The sequence below is a fragment of the Mytilus edulis genome, chromosome 8 (genome assembly GCF_963676685.1).
Source record: "Mytilus edulis chromosome 8, xbMytEdul2.2, whole genome shotgun sequence".
NCBI classification, from domain to species: domain Eukaryota; kingdom Metazoa; phylum Mollusca; class Bivalvia; order Mytilida; family Mytilidae; genus Mytilus; species Mytilus edulis.
The window spans coordinates 64,102,459-64,122,537 of record NC_092351.1 but is presented as its reverse complement, the minus strand read 5'-3'; positions in this window follow the sequence as shown (position 1 = coordinate 64,122,537).

The window sequence follows — 20,079 nt, the reverse complement described above, 5'->3', positions numbered from 1 at the left end:
GGTTTCACGAGGAAGGCTTTTTCTGCCTCTTCTACTTTATCGTATTGATCTCAATGATTTTTATGGCAGGAGACATGACACGTCTTAAACATGTTAAAATCAACGAAAATGAAAATAAAAGTAAATGCAGAAAAATTGGAAAAATGTGATAGTGAGTATTATCTTGTGTTTGCTTATTATGAATACTATGCATTTTTATTACAGTTTCAATGATGGGGAAATAAACTCATCATAGATACCAGGACTAAATTTTGTATATACGTCAGACGCGCGTTTCGTCTACAAAAGACTCATCAGTGACGCTCGAATCCACACAAGTTAAAAAAAAGCCAAATAAAGTACAAAGTTGAAGAGCATTGAGATCCAAAATTCCTAAAAGTGTTGCCAAATACAGCTAAGGTAATCTATGCCTGAGGTAGAAAAGCCTTATTATTTCAAAAATTTCCAATTTTGTAAACAGTTAATTTATAAATATAACAATATCAATGATAATTCATGTCAGCACAAAAAGTGCTGACTACTGGGCTTGTGATACTTGTTCCAGATAGCATCCACCCCGATGATCTAGAATTATTATTTGTTATGATTAATCTTTTAAAAAATGTACCAAGTTTTGTTTAAGTCTGATAAATAATTTGACCATGCGTGTGTCCGTTTTGATAATTTAAAAAAATTAGTCTATATTACTTGCGACCGAGGTGGGTCCTTATGGTTTACCTTGATAAGGAATAACCAAGAGTTAATGTTTAAAACCAAGTAAAGTACTAATACACAAGATCTAATGACCAAAGGCGTATACAAATTCCATGTTTATCCTAGTTTTATTTGACTGTGTTTACTTTGATTTATTAAGATAAAGACTTTAATTTTATTTCATTTTGCTCCCGTGTTCCGCTTTTTCTTGCATTGCCTAATCTGCAGTTGATGAACATGGGGTATGTCAAAGCACGTCTCGTCCTGTTTTTAAAATAGTTCCTCGGAAGAAACCAAGACCTTAGTGATAAGTCTACCCGCATATAATGTTTTTTTTTTAAATCCAGGAATTACAAATAACCGTTACACATCTATAGTCATCGATCAATTTGATGCATTTTAATTCGTTGATTAAAGAAAAACGATTTCACTTAACTCTTAAAATGTATATCAATATATTCAACTAAGGGAAACAGAATGATAGAAATATAAAAAAAAAAGAATGTGTTCCCAATATACGGATGCCCAATCCGCACTATCATTTTCTATGTTCAGTGGACCGTGAAAATGGGGGAAAATCTCTAATTTAGCATTAAAATCAGAAAGATCATATCATAGGAAACAAGTTTCAAGTTGATTGGACTTTAACTTCATCAAAAACTACCTCGACCAAAATGTTTAACCTGAAGCGGGACAGACGGACGGATGAACGAACGAACAGACGCACAGACCAGAAAACATAATGCCCATAAATGGGGCATGAAAAATGCTATTAACGAGCAGTAAGTAGTAGAAACGAGGATTAGGCGTACACAATTATTAGCTTGGTATACTTATTATAAGCCAAGTTTAGTATATTATACATGAGAAACTTGAAAATAATGTTACATAAATTATACTTTTAGAATATCAGGAAAATGTGCACATGTTCTGACAGTGGTCATGATGATAGAGCAATGGAAAATCCTTGGATATAAAGCTGTTCCATCTCAGCCATCATCTACAAGTCTACCACAGCAGTGGGACAAGCCCAGATGACCAAAAATTAAGGCAGAGCCTCTGTCCCAAATGATTATTTCAAGGCCAATAAATTTAACAAGAAAAAGAAAACCTGTAATTGCCACATTTATTGACAATAGGTTATTAAAATGTTATGTCAGCCTGTGAGATAAATTGATTACCCCCTAAGATATAGAATGAACAAGATTAAAAGAATGAATTAAACAAACATAATAGAGAAAAATCAAAAGACCTGACTATAAGATTTTTAAAATTGCAAAAAAAAAAGAAATATTGAGTAAATTTGCATGAGACAATATCGCACACAATGCATAAAATATAAAATTATCAATGAACAGGGCCATTATTCCCGTTCTTCATCTTGACAGTAGCTAGAGGGCCTTCAAACATGCTGAATCATTCATACATAACAATTCTATATAAAGAATATTAAAAGCTACTAGAAGTAATGAAGTATTTGTTCCCTTAAAAACGTGTATTTTATTATTGCAGTCCTATTATGTTACTTATTCTTATGTAGTTTTTTTTTTTTTTTTTTTTTTTTTTTTTTTTAACGATAGCTTGTTTATGATCATAAGATAATATCTAGAAAGAAAGTTTGAAAAAAAAACTATACTTTTTCGTAGATTACTCATTTAAACGGACTATTTTTTCCAGTTAAAATAACATACACACTGCAGTTAAAGTTTAGATTTCATAAACCATCCTGAAATTTTAACAAATTTTGATAGAAGATTCTTATAGAACTAGTTAAAAGATAGTATCTACAGGAAAATTATAAATATTGTTTTGATAGCTGAATACCCACTGATTTTCTAATTAGTATTACCATAACTTTTGATCAGTTGACCATATTACAACATTGTTTTAACAGTTAGTAGATAGGTGTAAAAATTCATTTTAAAATCAGTAATTACTGGTAATTACTAGGCAGTTTTAGGAATTACTTGTATTTACTAAGTGCATCGGGAATTACATGTAATTCCTAAATTTTAGTAATTACATGTAATTCCTAATTTCACCTATATACTGTAACATATATACTCTTTAAAAATAGAGGTCGTTACCTCTTACTTGCTGTTGTACTATTTCTGAAATAAAACTGAAATTATTTTCTTTTTATGATTTACTTTTGTATCATTACATGCATTGCATGTAGTATAGCGCATGCCTTGCAATTAGGCAATATAGCATCTATTTCGATTAAACCACTCTATCGACCTGTCTTGACCTTTAAATTTAGTCTAAACTGGTCTGAAGCAGCCCATCTATCTCAATCATTTATCGGTCTTACAATTCTAGGTTATAATCAGATAGTGACCTTTAAATATTTTCAGTTTATGTGGTCTTTTGGTTATTGCTGTCAAATGTAAGGATTTAATTAATAGGGTTACCAAAAAAATAGAACTTTGAACCAACCAACCTGGCATTCTGTATGATCACTGTATTCAAAAATTATCAAGTACTAAATCAGACATAATGAGTAAAGTCTGAGTAAAGTATTGAGTGAAGTTGAGTACATGTCGAGGCTTGGCAAGTAAAACCTATATGCTCTTTTTAGACTCTGAGCAGTTTGTAGTCCTGTAAGATCGCGTATAAAATTTATATACAAATTTTAATCAACGATATATAACAATGTTTGACATTACTTAACAACAATGTCAAGATTTATCAGTAGAGTATGGAAGTACCTAGGTACACACAATTTTGTTATCACATGTGTCAAAGTGTATTAAGCATAGAATACATAAATCTATAGCTTTCGATTTAGTGTTATTGTGTCGCAGAAAACCGAACATATGTAGAACAAAATTAGTTGGTGACACTAGTTTAAATTCTGAAAAGATTAAACTGCTTATATATACTAACGAACGTCCACAGCGCAACACTAGATTGTTCTTTTTAATTCTCATTTTCAAATATGCAATTCTTGTAAAATAAATGTTTACAATTTTTTTTTTCATATCTTCTTCTACAAAAACAGTTTGTAGTTCGAAAGTTTATTTGCCGACGTCAGGTTAAATATGACAATCCAATGGTATGCACTGAAACTCTGGTTTCATATTTATCAATAGATGTATTACAATCGAGGCAATAAATGACTGTTATCAAAGCTTTATTGATTCTTATTTGATAATATTTTATTTGATTAAGAAAATATAATTTTTGTCAGCTAAACTTTTCTTCCTGTCCAAATAAAGACATGAAAATGTAAACCAAGGATGCGAGTTCATTTGCAAAATATCTAACTCAAGAATTGTGAAAAAGGTCATTTATTCAGAATATCATAAAGCATTATATAACTGACAGTGATGGACAATTATGTCATCAAACAAAACTGAATAGTGAACGGTGTTTGATGCTGACGAAGACAATGTATGCTGACTCTCAGTTTGGTTATCAGTGCCGGAAACTGCTTCCTGTGTTGCACTAGAGCGCATACCACACATACTTGACAATCTGTCATCTGACAGTCTGACTCCACTGCTGTCTGTTAGGTGTAAACCAGCTCCTTACAACTGTGTGATCATAGCTGCAGCTATTTCATCTGCTGTTGGTTGTGCTGTTGTACTGGCAATGTTCATCATAGGAGCTGTTGGTGGAGTTGGACCAATGTTTCGAACCCGTTTCCGCCCTCTTGATGTATTACTGGTAGTTGTTTCCACAGTTGGCAAAACTACGGGATCTATGACAAGGTCCCTGTCTGTAAGGTCGGAAGGAGCAGCTCTTCTTTTGGATCTAGCTCTTTGTTTAGGCATCTTTAAAGTAAACAAAAATAATTCTTGAATACCTGATAATGTGTTTTGATTATAATATAACATCAGAAAAATATGCATACATGTACATGTATATCACTTATATAATACTATTCATTGTTAATTGTTTATACAAAAAGTTCACGTAACGAACAATGTGGCACACAAAAATGCAATATTATATGTCAACTACATTGTAACCATACATGATAATAATCATGTAAAGTATGGTACATGTAAAAAAGTATGTAAATAAACCAGTGTAATCTGATACATAAATACAAAAATGCACTATGAATATCAGAACCATAACCATAATGATGGTTAACCATATGTATGTATAATGATACAAAATATAACCATATAACCAGTGCAAATTGATACCATTTTACAAAATTGCACTGACATATATGATAACCATAGCCATAATGATGGCAATAAAACCATGTGTATAATGATACATTTGTGTGCCACACTAATTGAATAAATTTAACAAGAGCAGTGGATTGTCTGCAAAAATTTGTATATATATACTAATTAAAGTATCATTAATGACTGATGCATAAGTTTTCATGAATAACAAAACAATGATGTACATGTACAGATAATAGCATACTATAAATAAGCTTTTTATTTATTATAAGTAAACTATGTAAACGTTCCGTTAGCTGGTTAGATATCTCTTTTTCAGTTTGATTTTATTAATTAAAATTATTTCATACGATTTGCACTACCGACAGCTCCACGAATACTTTTAGCATAGAATTGCATACCTTCACCATTCAAATGAACTTTATCTGACAACAAAGCTTTCGTGTTTTTCCAAAGGCCCCGATGTTTCCAAAAAGTAATATTTGTACGTGATTTCAAAGATGAAAACAGTACCTGATTCACTTTGTTTACTTTGTTGTTATAATCGGGACCCGACCTTTCGGAATACCTCGGAAGTAATTGCCCAACGATCACGTGACCAACACCATACACTGTGATTATGTAATCACAGAACGACGCGATGTCTCGAGCTAAGTTCTCAGGATTCTTCTCACTTGTCAAGTCATTACCGCCAATTTGAATAAATACGGAATCTGGTTTAAAAGTGTCAAAAACTTGCATAAATTCTGGTTTCTGAATGCATTTACGACCCGGACGCAATGTACCACCACCGAAACCGGCAAATTGAACCTGAATTTCGGTCCCATCGAATCCTAAATTGTATAGCCCTTCTGCACGATTCTCGTACACAAATGATTCTAATCTATGTACAAATGAATGACCAAATATTAAAACTCGATGAATCATAATAAACAAATTTAGAATTTACAATATAAAAATAATACGAATATCTTTAATGAAGCGAATATTTTGAATAAAAGAATATTTTAGATGGCTTTTACCTTCTGAACAAGTTCTGTGTAATCCTAACGACGTCTTCCTGTACTTAATCGTCAGTTATCTTCTGTCCAAAATTGAATAAAGCCTCTTTCAGGAACAAACTTGAAAAATGAAAATCTTTACTTTTCTGGCAAAACAAAAATAGCGCCTAGTAGCATTCAGTGCAATTGCGATAATGCGAGCGCAACTTGACGCTTGTTGAAAGTTAGCATGCACTTTAACCTCATTGGTCAATTAAAATATTTGTGGCCAATGATAATTAGTATTGACCCTGATCATGCCATGACCATGCTGACCTTGACTGCCTGTAATCGAAAACTTGCATAATTCCTAGACAAAGACCATGGAAATTTTCGGTTTCTTATTACACCACTGATAAGAAATAAAACCTACACAAGTTGAAACACTATCCCATAAAGCTAAAATTTAGTGAATATAAATTTACTGCCAAAAATGTTTTTATTATAATAAAACTTATTTGATTACGCAGTTATTTATAACATAAATTTGGGGCAACTTAACGATTACGATTTATTTGTTTTATAGTTTGATTAAGAAGATATACCGACAAAGCTAGATAAAACAATAAATTATCAAATTCTAACACAATTTTATATTAATTAAATTGTAATTGTTATATCATAAATCAAATATTATAATAACAAACCTGATTTTGAACTATATCAAACTTTTATAAATTTACCTGTGACATCATTTGGTAGCGTTATCCAGTCGGAGACAATTCTTGTTTTTTTGTGTGTGCTGTTTTATGTGCGATATTTTTTGATTTTACTTGTTCGTTTTTATTCTGAAATTAGTCACTATTTCGGGGATGACATGAACATCAATATTATGGTCATTTTTTAAAATTTACTGTTTGAAAATGAAGAATTTTCTAAGTACTTAGGATTTTCTTATCCCAGGAATAGATAATCTTAGCCGTATAAATGAAAACTACCTTCTGGATTGGAACTTGTTCTGTTTGATGATAACCTAGACTTGGACTCAAATTATTGTGTCAATGTTCAGAAACAAGAAGGCTAGGTTAGATTATGGTCAATTATTCAATGAAAGGTCAATTTTAACATTAGCAAGATTTTACTCAATTTCTTTTTTTGGGGGATGGGATCTTTTGGTTTTCATGCTTTTAAATATTTTCTTTCTTGTCAAATAGATTTATGTAAATTAAAAGGTCCGAGAACACAATTATTTCGTAGTGCATTTCTTTTAGAACATAAATGAAAATAAAAAAAATCCCACCTTCGCTTTCTCAAAGAAACTTTTACAGTGTGTTGTACTACTTTTGGGACACATTAAATCAAAATTATAGAAAACTTCATCAGCTCTAACTCAAAATATGGACAATTTTATGTTTAGGGCGTCTTGAAATCTTTTGACAGCTTCCGAAGTGCTAATTTTCAACCTTTTTCACCTGGACCAAATCACTATTTTCCTATAAAATTCTGGACCCAAATTTTTGTACAGTGTAATTTCACCCCCATACTTGCAATTTGAGGCAATAAACATAGAGAAATAAATTTGGAAGGGGTATAAAAATTAATGGCAAGTAACCCACTGTCAACACTAGGGACTATATTCGTGAACAACGAAAAACAAGGGACAACAATTGTGGTCTCGGACCAAAACTGTTTTTATTGAGCTATATTATATTGATATCGGAAGATATGGTATGATTGCCCCTGAGACATATTGCACTTGTCGTGTTGCTCATGTTATAAAAAATCCGGTAAATAGTCTTATTCGGAAGGTCACACTCATGAAAGGGAGATTGTAGTTACGACGTAAGGAACATAAAACATTGTTCATCACATTTACGGTTTCTTGCCTGCAATATTCATTAGGTCTGATTTTGGATTTTTTTGCTCAAACTCGACAATAAGGAACCAGAACAGTGTTCACTTGGTATGGATTAAAAGAAAATTATCAATAAGGAAAACACCATAAAAATGCAATCATGGTTTTAAATATTTCTTTAATCAATAATCCGATATATTTCATTTCCTCAGGTTTTTAAAAGTCTGTCAGTACATAACTCCAACAAAACTACTTGTTTGTATTACTTTAACGATTTTTGTCTCGCCTTGACGGAGTCAAAAAGCGAGACATAGGTATGCTGTTTCCGGCGTCGGCGGCGACGGCGGCGATGGCGTCAACAATGTATTAGTTTGTGATTAGGTCAGTTTATGAGGAACCACAAGTGGTAGGTTAATGATATTTGGTATGCAGTTGTATAAGCTTTGGCTTATCTCATTTCCATGGAGATAATTTGGCTCCGCCCTCTTAGTCATGGTCTATTGACTTTGAGAATTTTTCTAAGTTGTCTTTTATTAGTTTATGATTAAGTCAGTTCGAGAGGAATCATTAGTGGTAGGCCAATGTTAATTGGTATTCAGTTGTATAAGCATTGGCGCATCTCATTTCCAAGAAGAATATTTGGCCTTTCCCCTCAGTCACAGTCTAATGACTTTGAAACTTAAATAGTGTATAAGTTTGTAATTATATCAGTTTAAGATGTTAAGTCAATGATATTTGGTATGCAAATTTATTGGCATTTGCAAATATTGTTTCCATGTAGATTATATAGCCCCATCCCCTCTCATGGTTAATTGACTTTGAACCTTTTACATAGTTTAAAAGTTAATGAGTGTGCTTAGGTATGGGAACGACCTATAATAAGTCAATGGTATTTGGTATGTAGTTAAATTAGCATTGGCACATCTCATTTAGATGGAGATTGTTTAGCCATGTGGCTCAGTCATGGTTCATTGACTTTGAATACTTGCATAACTTGTGTTAGATGTTAAAGTCAACATTTGCGTTATCAAAATTACAAAAAGGCGAGACATATCTCTATGATAACAGTTTATGAAAGGTATCTTTGCTGATGAAAAATGCATTTTCATTAATATGATAGAGATAAGTATTTTTGTATTCCTTCAAAACAGTAAATATACATTATTTACTTTATTATGACTTTGAAAAAGAGGGATGGAAGATACCAAAGGGACAGTCAAACTCATAAATCGAAAATAACCTGACAACGCCATGGCTAAAAGTGAAAAGGAGAAACAGAAAAACAATAGTACACATGACACAACATAGAAAACAAAGAATAAACAATACGAACCCCACCAAAAACTAGGGGTGATCTTATGTGCTGCGGAAGGGTAAGCAGATCCTGCTCCACATGTGGCACCCGTCGTGTTGCTTATGAGATAACACATCCGGTAAATAGTCTTATTCGGTAGGTCACATTTATGAAAGGGAAGGGGATTGAAGTTACGACGTAAGGAACATATTCGATATCATTTGTGAAACGGTTATTCCATAACAGTCAACCAACTCGTGTGATGGCATCCGCAGAGATGATTTCAACTTCATCATTTGGAACTCTTGATTTAATAGCTTCCTTGTAAGCAACAACCCTATATAAAAAAAATCATGATAGGAAATGCAAGCACGGGAATATAGTATCAATTGGGAGATATATACACCGTATGCAGGTGCTGCTCGAATGTTGCTACTTCGAAAAGGAAAGTTCACAATTGGAAAGCTGAAATCATCTCTTTTGTCGAAGAGTTTTGTTCACAATCGACCCTCATTGTCAATGTCTAGATGAAGTCAAGATATGAGGCTGACGTAACTATATTTTTTGTATCCTTTATCTCTAGTTTAATGGGAAAGATGCATTCGACATAGTCATCAAATTTTGAATTATTTAGTGAAAGAACATCATCTTTATAGCGGAAAGTAGAGTTTAAGGATATTTCTAACTTCTTATCTTTCTTCCTAAGAAGTTCCTGTATGAAGTCACTGCCTCATAATAATAAAAAACAAGTCTGCAAGAAGAGGGGCACAATTCGTTCCCATTGGAATGCAGGTAGTCTTTTGAAAAACACGTCCTCCGAACGTAACAAATATGTTGTCAATCAAGAAATCAAGCATCTTGATAATGTCAGTTTCAGAGAATTTTTTGTTTGAATCAGAGTGATCCTTTACAAAGTACGATTTATCCCTTCCTAAGATATTCTTAGGCTATGCTTACCAACTTATGTGATCAAATAACAATATATACCAGAAAGCATCGCTATCATTATAGATATTAGAACCGCATGCATGCCTGATTACATTATGAATACATGTGTACAATATTGATAATAACTTCCATACATACAATTGTGTACAGTTTAAAAAAAAACATTTGTTTAACCTTGATTGATACTGTTTATGTTAAAGCATAGATTCACAGGTGACGCCGTAAAGTCTATCCAAAAACAGAATTCAGGAAAAGCAGTATTTCAAATGAGAACAAAATGTCATCGAAACTGAAACCATACATTGTTTTATCGTATTAGCTCGTATCTTTTCATGTTAACCTATGTTTTATGATATTAACATGTCAAACTTTGTTTGCAAGTGGGATCCGAGCTTTTAAAATAAAAAAAAAAGACAAATAACAAAAACTCGAAGGAAAATTCAGTACAGAAAGTCCCTTATTAAATTGACTTAGAACACTCAATAAATTATTCTACATTGGCCAGGGGTTAAGATCTTATTAATCATGTTTAACACCGCCACATTTTTGCAGTAACCCCAAATCAGGACCTCTCTCCTTTAAGTCTTGCATATCTATATTCTTTTAATTCAAGTTCAATTATAAGTTTTGGAGTTCGGTGTGACGTCCATTTCACTACACTAATACACATTTGTGTTAAGGGTATAATCAAAGCCTGGCTCTGGGTGAGCGATTTTCTCGCTGTATTGACTGAGGGCTGTTTTCTGCTCTTTGACATATTCCACTTTTTAATTCTCAATCTTTTTGTTATAAATATTTTCTTTGTTAGAGGCTACAGAAAATTGTATTTTAAAGGGGTCATCCGGATTTGTTAACTCTCAATCGATTTATGACTTTTGAACAACGGTATACTACTGTTGCCTTTATCTATTGTCCTTTTTGCTTATTTAAGGAATGATATTTCATTCTATACCTTTGTGAATGGTGTTTTTTTCTAATGAGTTAAATAGTTTATGTATACGTACTGGTATTGGAAATCAAATCCTTTGCCAAGGATTTTCTAATTTATTGTTTTTTGGTTTGAGAGGTTCCATTATTTCCTTTACTGTAATTTGTTGATTTTACAACATATTTTTTGTTGTTTTGTAGTGCAATTATTTGCTCATCTAACCTGTCTAGGATTTTTTTTTAAATTGAGTGTCATTTCATTGAACTTCAAGGAATTCAATTATTGAAGACTTAATAAAATGTTTGCTTTTCGATTTTTTTCTATAGCATTATTTCTTAAAGTCATATGATACGAGTGGTATAAAATAATGTTTATCCAATTCTTGGACCAATGCATGTATATATTATAAACTTAGTCTTCTGTGCACGATTTTATTATTTTTTCCCAAACATATCTTATAGTCGTCAATTTTTCTCTCTCTGTCTTTTATGAAGTGAAAATATGGCAGCTACTTAATTGTCTTGATTTGAAACCGTAGTTTACCGATTGCAACCTTGAAGTAAACAATCAACAAATAAGCATGGATATTGAACATGTGTATAAATGTATAATCAGGTGAATTCAATGACAGATCCATTCGTATTGTAATAACTGGATTTTTACGAGAGGGTCACGCTTAGGTCACTTGCATGTACGGAAAATATGGAAACAAGCAATCAAAAAATAAAAGTAAAATGTGGACAAATTTAAGAATTTTCTTCAGAAAAAAGTATATATACATAACTTTTATAGTGAAAAACTATCCATTTATTTAAAAAACAACATATGCATCATTTTTTTTTAATTTGAGGTTTCATATTACTTTAATGAATTATCCATGTATAACCATAACTACCTTACAAGCTTCTAAAAGTAGAACATGTAGAATATATAGGGATAAACAAGTTGTTTTAAGAATAGCTGATAAACTGTTTGTTGAATACAATAATAAATTTTAAATGAATATTTATGTACACTTCGATTGCATCTCTTTTGGGATATGAATATACTTTTGTTGTAATAAATCATATATGAAATAAACGAGATCGATTGTCCTGCGTTCATGAAAAAGAGGGTCAAAGTAAATACAGATATATTATCCTCGTGCGCGATGAATCTTAAATACTGAACACTGACTCTGATTATACCAAAATGTTCTGAATCTGACATTATAAATATGCTTGATATCATTTTTTTTTATTTCACTTGATAATGAAACCGTTTCTATGTTTTTTTTTTATTAAGAAGGTTTAATGTTCTAAGTATATGTATGTTGATAACGATTTCTTGTAGCTAGTCTTCTTACAAATAAATCAATGGATTGTTGTAATATGTCTGTGTTTGTCTTGCTAAACAGCTATTTAAAGACTGAAATTTAAAAAATAGTCATGTAGAATTGACCAGTCTTTCCGCAGAATATCCAGTGTCCTGCATTTAGAACAGATAACTCAATTCGCTTGAGGTCAATTATTATCGGTTCAGAATTAAAGATGGTATTTACCAGATACGTACATAGCAATGATAACAACAATCTACTAAATTGACAAAGTACAAAAAATGTATAGTTAACTAAAAAAATCCTTTACCAAATATGGTCAGACAAATCATATCGGATGAACATGATTTTGTTTTCATTGTTTTCAATAATACTAGAACACACCCGCGAAATCGCGGGCATTCAGAGCGTAGTTTAAAGTATGTAAAGTGTTGTTGGAAGAGTTTTGTGGAATATTGAATGAAGGGGGAATTTCAGCAAAATTATCATAAATCATAGGTTTAATATTGGGGACAGGAAAATGTTTTTTTTAATCCCTCCTCCTTTATTTCCAAAATTCCCAATGTGTGGTTTTCTATCAATTTCAATATGAATATGCATTTAGTATGTTATGAACATTTAAGTAAGGAGCCTGTACTTCAGTGGTTGTCGTTTGTTTATGCGTTACATATTTGTTTTTCGTTCATTTTTTGTACATAAATAAGGCCGCTAGTTTTCTCGTTTGAATTGTTTTACATTTTCATTTCGGTGCCTTTTAAAGCTGAGTATGCGGTATGGTCTTTGCTCGTTGTTGAAGGCCGTACGATGACATATAGTTGTTAATTTCTGTGTCATTTTGGTCTCTTGTGGAGAGTTGTCAACATGGCAATCATACCCCATCTTCTTTTTTTTGTAATCAATGAATTTTGTAAAAGATTTAATGACTGGAGAATTTCAGAAAAGGTATCAAAAGTGCACATGAATAATTTTAGCGCTTATCTGTATATTATGAACATTCACTATATAAATAAAGTGTATTTACTTTCAATTCTAAGTTTTCTAATCGATCCATGGTGGTCATTGATATAGTATACAGACCCTCTCTATTTAATAAACTCTGTGACCACCGTGGATAGTAAACTTGAAAATGATAGCAGATAGAATTCTGAAAATACACTTTATTCGTAGTATATGTATGTTCAAAGTATACAGAAAAACGCAAACCGGAAGTATAATCTGACTTAAAATTTTGTCCAATGACGGGACAATATCCGGATGCCTTTTTTCTCGATTTTCTCCCAAAATAACTTAATCTGAATAATCATATGAATGGATGACAAATGCGACTATGCACTGCACCTATAGGACACAGAGGCGTGTTGATTAATTTATTGTGGAAAGAAGAGAAGCGACACCAAAAATGAGGTCTTCTCGTTTAATAGTATAGATTTCCTGTGGTACAATGTACGCTTTCGTCAATATTTCCGCATGGTTTATTTGATGATTAATGATGTCGACTTTTTTAATGTTTCTGACAGTATTATTCGATAATGTGTTGAGACTAAAAGGGACCAATGCAACCTATAGTCCGTTTGACTTCTATAAATCTTCAGAAAATAAGTCTTAAAAATTCATTTTTAAATATAAATATTTTTTTTCTTCACATGTGTTAATGTATAATATATACGAACTTTGACTATTAATATCATAATTTTGAATCAATAATCAAAAAAGTTACTCATTAGTGTTCTATGTTATTTCTTTTTATCAATATTAAATACTCAGTGGAGTATGTATAAATATTGTAACAGCCTTCCATTCAAAACAAAAACATAAGACATGTGCTTAAAACCTGTTTCATTGTACCATGTGACTTTACTCATTTAAATAACTCTGGTCATGCTAGTTTTCTGTTTGTATGCTTTTGTATTTCTCATTGCATACGGAAAGCTCAGTAATAACATAACTTTTTTGATTATTGTTTCAAAATTATGACATTCATAATCAGAGTTTGTATATATCATACATTAACACACATGAAAAGAAAAAAATATTTATTAGTAAAAACGAATTTTTAAGAACTAATTTCTGAAGATTTATAGAAACCAAACAGACTTTACAAAAGATGTAAAACACAACTGCGATAATTATTCCTGATTTCAGCATTTTAAAACGTGTTGTCTTTCGAAATCTTATTATATATTATTTAACTTCGAAAACAATATATAGTATTTTTTGGAAATTTTTATTGAAGGAATGGAACACTTAAACTCTTCTGTTGTGATAATCGGAAAGACAGAAATGGTATTTGTGTCGGTACGTTTTTACAATATTAATGTATTTGACAAATTATAAAACGTTAGAAATTTAAATCCTATAAAATACTCTTTGCATGTTTTAAAAATATGATAATAATTTCCGCATATATTTTGTGTTGTCTACTTTTCCAAATTTATAGCCGTTTTACTTTTTATTTTTTTCAAGGAAAATGAAAATACATGGTTTCTACTATGGAATTCTAATACAAATCATAGGCCTCATTCTAGTTAGTTGCTAACCTGATGTGTATTTTTATTCTATGCTTTAAAATCACATCTTAAAAACATAATTTATATCTAAAGACTAACAACAATTGTTATATCGTTTCTTACAAAAGTGGGGATTAATGTAACCAACATCAAATATTCTTGGCAATGCCCTTTTTGATATTAAAAAACATGCAACAAAGAAGAAATTAAAATAAATGTCATTGAAATTAATCGTAACTTGTTAAATTAATTTCACCTTTATTGTTGTCAAAAAAGGATGAATCATATTACATGTACTCTTCCGGATCACCGATTTTTGACTGCGTTTTACATTTTCTATGTTTTTCTGTATGTGGTCTATTTGTTACCATATGCCTTTTTATACTTAATTCAATTGGTTTTTGAATAGCATTACTGTTTTGAACTTTGTCTAAAAAATAGATTTTTAGTTTTTATCATGATGTCTTATTGTTAGCGTTTTATTGTAGATAAATGATTTCGCTTTAATCTAAGTTTAAACGGATTGAGAGACTCTTGTGTCATTTAAAACAAACACACGTCTAATTAAGATATTCAAAAACGCATTCGCCACGTGTTTCCATTCACGGAGAAAAAAATCCCGAATATTTGTACCTCAAACTCATCGCTTAAAGTTGACGTAGAACAAGACTACTCCGATTAAAAACGATCTGTTTCAAATTAACTCATGAATAAGTCAGTTCACACTAATCTAACTAGTAAGTGAGACAGTTTTACAATATTTTAAAATGCACTTTTCCTACACAGATTTAAGTCCAATTAATATGTGTTGATATAACAGAGCAAATAAATTTAATCTATAAAGCAACGAATACCTTAACTACCATTTTTTTAAAAAGAATGTGAAACTGGATATATAAGTGAACCTTGTCGACCATGTAGAAAGGGCTTAATATGGCAGAAAATGTGGCGATTATTGTTTTTGCAATGAATTTGAAATGTGAGTTATAACATAAAAATAAAAAGATGTGGTATGCTTGCAAATTAGACAATATTTTTACGAATAGCTCTCCTGTTTCTTAAAATTATTGGGCAGCTGAAAGTAGCATAACTGATTACAGGTAAATGAAAGTTCAAACACTGGAAAAAACTATCATTTCCGCCAATGCTTTTCTTCATGTAAAAAAAACCCCAACGAATGAACAATGAATAAATCATTAATGGCAATTCCAAAAAAAACCCAAAAAAAAAAACAACATTTCATTAAACTCACTTTCCAAAACAAGTAATTTTGTCACTCATCAAAACTTTTTTTGAGACAAAAATCACTTTCAAATTGATTTCAACGCTACCAATACTTATATCACTGCCATTTTGTTCATGTTTTGCTATATCCCTTATTCACTTGGTTGGTAATGCTCGTTGTATGTTTTCCTATGTCACTCTCAACGGAGTTTGGGTGACGTATTGTTATTCTCGTTTCTTCTTTTTTTTAAGTCTTTCCACTTTTCTGTGGAAATACTTATTGTTTTTCTTCTGATTATTTTTTTTTCTTCCCCCAAATTTTGTTCTTGCGATAAATGTTTGTTTCACAATATGTTGCTTAGATATTTCTCATATGGTATTGTATAGTTTATTCGCTTTTAAATTTCACCCTGCTAAGGGGAACCATTTTCTTTGTAAGAGTTATCTCCCTATTCACTGTTTATCATGTGTGTGCATCTCCTTCGTAACAAAAAAAGATAGCGACAAAATTCCTTTTACAAATTGTTCGTTACATCCTCAGAAATTTTTGGCTAATTTGGATCGAAGCGATTCGATGAAATTTTATAGGAGTTATCTACCTTTACAAAATAATTTTTTTTTAACTCATAAACAGTTAACCGTATAACCCTGGAATGTTTTTTTAGGCCCCTAGGTCCTAACTTAGAAAATGAGATCAAGGTCAAAGGTCAAGGTCAAGTTCTCAAATGTGACTTTTGCTTGTATTTGCATTTTCTCCGACACTTTGAAAGAAACATAGAAAAGAACAAGTGCAAAATGTCTGCTTTATTGTAATGAAGATATGCTACATTTAGTCTTATACAATTTAATGTTATAGGAGTTAGTGCCCCTGAAATGTCTTGATATGATGTTTTTTGATTATAACTTCAACTTAGTTCATTATAAAGGCATTTGACCTTGTACAAAAGGTTAGGTGACAAATGACCTTGAAATTGACTACCGGAAGTGACCTTGAGAAAACCGGAAGTAGCTATTTTTGCAACTTTTTTTCATATAAAAGTACTCAGAATCCATATATTTTGTCATATAGATACATAAACTGATTACTGAAGACTAAAAATGACTTCCAACAAACCGGAAGTGGCCAATTATCTCCCATTCTACATACAAAGTATATAGAAACTATATATTTTTGGAATCAGTGTGAAAGAAGCTATCATATGAGACCGGAAGAGACATTCATTTCACCGGAAGTAGCATATTATCTCCCTTACATCACACAAAAATATAATTAAACCATTATTTATTGCATTAGAATGAACAAACTATCTTCTTATCAAAATTTCTTTAATGTGGAAAGACTTTCAATTGTTCTCTGAACAATTGGTTTTTAATTCTTCTTATTATTCTTCCACTATTTTTTGTCCAGACCTGTTCTCAGAATTGTGTCAAACAATCTCAATATAAATATACAGTAATGTTAACCATGCACCATGTGCAGATATGCAAATAAGGGTTGGGATATTGAAGATGACTGCCGTTGTCATGGAAACAGCAAAAAATATAAAAGACAAAATTCTCGAAAAACTCAATGAATTTTACAATACTGCGTCAAATGTAGATGCCCCTTTAACTTTGGAAATTCAAAATGGCTGCTGTTAACCTGGAAATGGCGAAACGAGTGTAACATCCATTTTTGACAAGTACAAATCTTGTTTTTATTGCTTTCATGTATTTCTTTTTTTCAAAGATTTATTCTCTTTCGTCTTTGGTTATCAAAATTGACCTCTAATGTTGCTCTTATTCTTCCTATAACCATTTTGTTCAATTTAAATGATGTAATGCTTCTAACGTTTGATAGATCATGCTGTAATACAAGTACTATACACAACCTAAGCATAACCCTGTGTACAATGTGCAAATCTAGAAATTACTTCATGAACAAGAGGGACTACAATAGTTTTTTTTTATATATTTAAGTTCTCAGAGTTGATTAAAAAGTTGTTGTGTTATAAATATAATGCAACCCTTCGCTAATGGGAAGCAGAATAAAGGAACACGTTTCCGCATGCTATCTTTTAAACAAATCAATCTTGTGTATATATGCACTTTGATCATAGTGATTATTTTATGTTACAAAAGAAAATGAAAAAAAAAATGTTCATAAAGGAAATCGAGAGACAAAATCCTTTTTCGGTAACTTTAAAGAAAAAACCCAACAAGGAACAGCAATACAGAAATAAATGAGAAAAAGGCCACACGGCGCTGCAGACCACCCTCCCCCCACTGTCCCAGGTTACTAGAGTGTTGAGCACGCACAAACATGTTTAACCCTGCCACATTCTTTATGTGCATGTCCCAAGTCAGGAGCCTGTAGTTCAGTGGTCATCGTTGGTTCATGTCTGTCATATTTGTTTGTCGTACATCGTACTTTATTTATAAATGAGGCAGTTAGTTTTTTCCTTTGAAATGTTTCAAATTTGTTCATGTCGGGCCTTTTAAAGAAGAGAAAAACTTAAATCATCACGTCTTTACAAAGAAAAACATCAATCAAAATAGACAGGACTTGGTATGTTATATATATACATATCCGTCACCCCAAAAGCAAAAAAGACTGTAAGTGCAGATTTAACACAGTAGTCGCAGTTACTGACAGCTAGTTCATTGTTAATGGTGTGATGTGCATACAGAGGTTTGTATTTGTATTAACTGACTTATTCATTCTTTTTTGAATAGATATAGGAAGATGTGGTATGAGTGACAATGAGACAACTCTCCATCCAAATAACAATTTATAAAAGTAAACCATTATAGGTCAAGGTACGGCCTTCAAAACTGAGCCTTGGCTCACACCGAACAGCAAGCTACAAAGGGCCCAAAAAATTATAGTAATGTAAAACCATTCAAACGAAAAAACCAACGGTCTAAATGTTTATTTGTTAATGCCTCTTTTTCACATTTTGTATAACGTTCATGTGCTTATCAAAACACCATGTTATTTGACATGACAGCAAAATGTATATAAATGCATATGAAAGTATGTCTTTTACTGGGCTTCTTAAATATCAAAACCTTACAAAATGTAAATTTTTGTACATTGAGTACCTTATGAATATCTAATTTTTTGATAATTTATTTTCAAGGTTATTTGTTTTTGCAATCATGTTGTAGGGTGTTCAAATTACTTCAGGTAAATACAAATGTGAATCTTGCTGTGTCAACTAAGATATGCACACTCCTTAAAATAAGATATATTTTAACTTTACTTTCTTATTTCTTGTTCGCCATTTAGTTGCCGTTGCGTGCTTTGAACCCGTTGATAAAGTGTCTTGCCGTTGGTCTAAAAAACCAAAAAAAAAAACCAAAAAAAAAAAAAAACCCAACAACAACACAAGATACCGAAAAAATTGCTTGTTCTGTCAGTTTGAATTGATCTGCATTTGCGTACACTTGTGTGATATAACTTGTAGATATTGTTCGCAATGTGAGTCCCCTGATATTATTAATGAACGAAAATCCCCTCGTTTGACTTCATCTAAACGTTTATATTTCTGATCTTTTTATAATGTGTAAAATATAATGAACTGATTTCAATGCATACAACATGTACAAATACAAAAAAAGATTAATTTGAATGTAATTTAATAGAACAGTTTTATAATTTTTATTTGAACTTTTATGATTTATTGTAGAAAGTGCATTTACAGAAAAGGCAAAGACAACAAAAATGGAACCTCGTTTGACTGGTAAACACATTACTTCGTATATTCCAGTTGCATTATTATTTTAATTAAAAAATAGACAGTTGGTATGTTTGAATGGTTATTTATGACCCCTTTAAGTTTGCTGTTCGGTGTGAGCCAAGCCTCCGTGATGAAAGCCGTACTTTGACTTTTACTTTTTATAATTGTGACTCGGATGGATAGTTGTCTCATTGGTTCTCATATCACATCTTCTTACATAAAGATAAAACATTTGTTTTGTTTGCATTCAAAAATATAAAAAAATGTGGTTTTTATCAAACGTTATATGTTTGAACGTTGTTTCAAATTCAGACTTGTTTTAATCTTATCGTGAGGGTTGTATTGTATTTGCCTTTGGGTTCATATTATCCGTTTATACTATTTCGACTCTTAAAATTCAAAAGTCTATCCTAAATTGATGTAGATTATATGGCATTTGAAATACCTTTAGAATCTTGACATCAC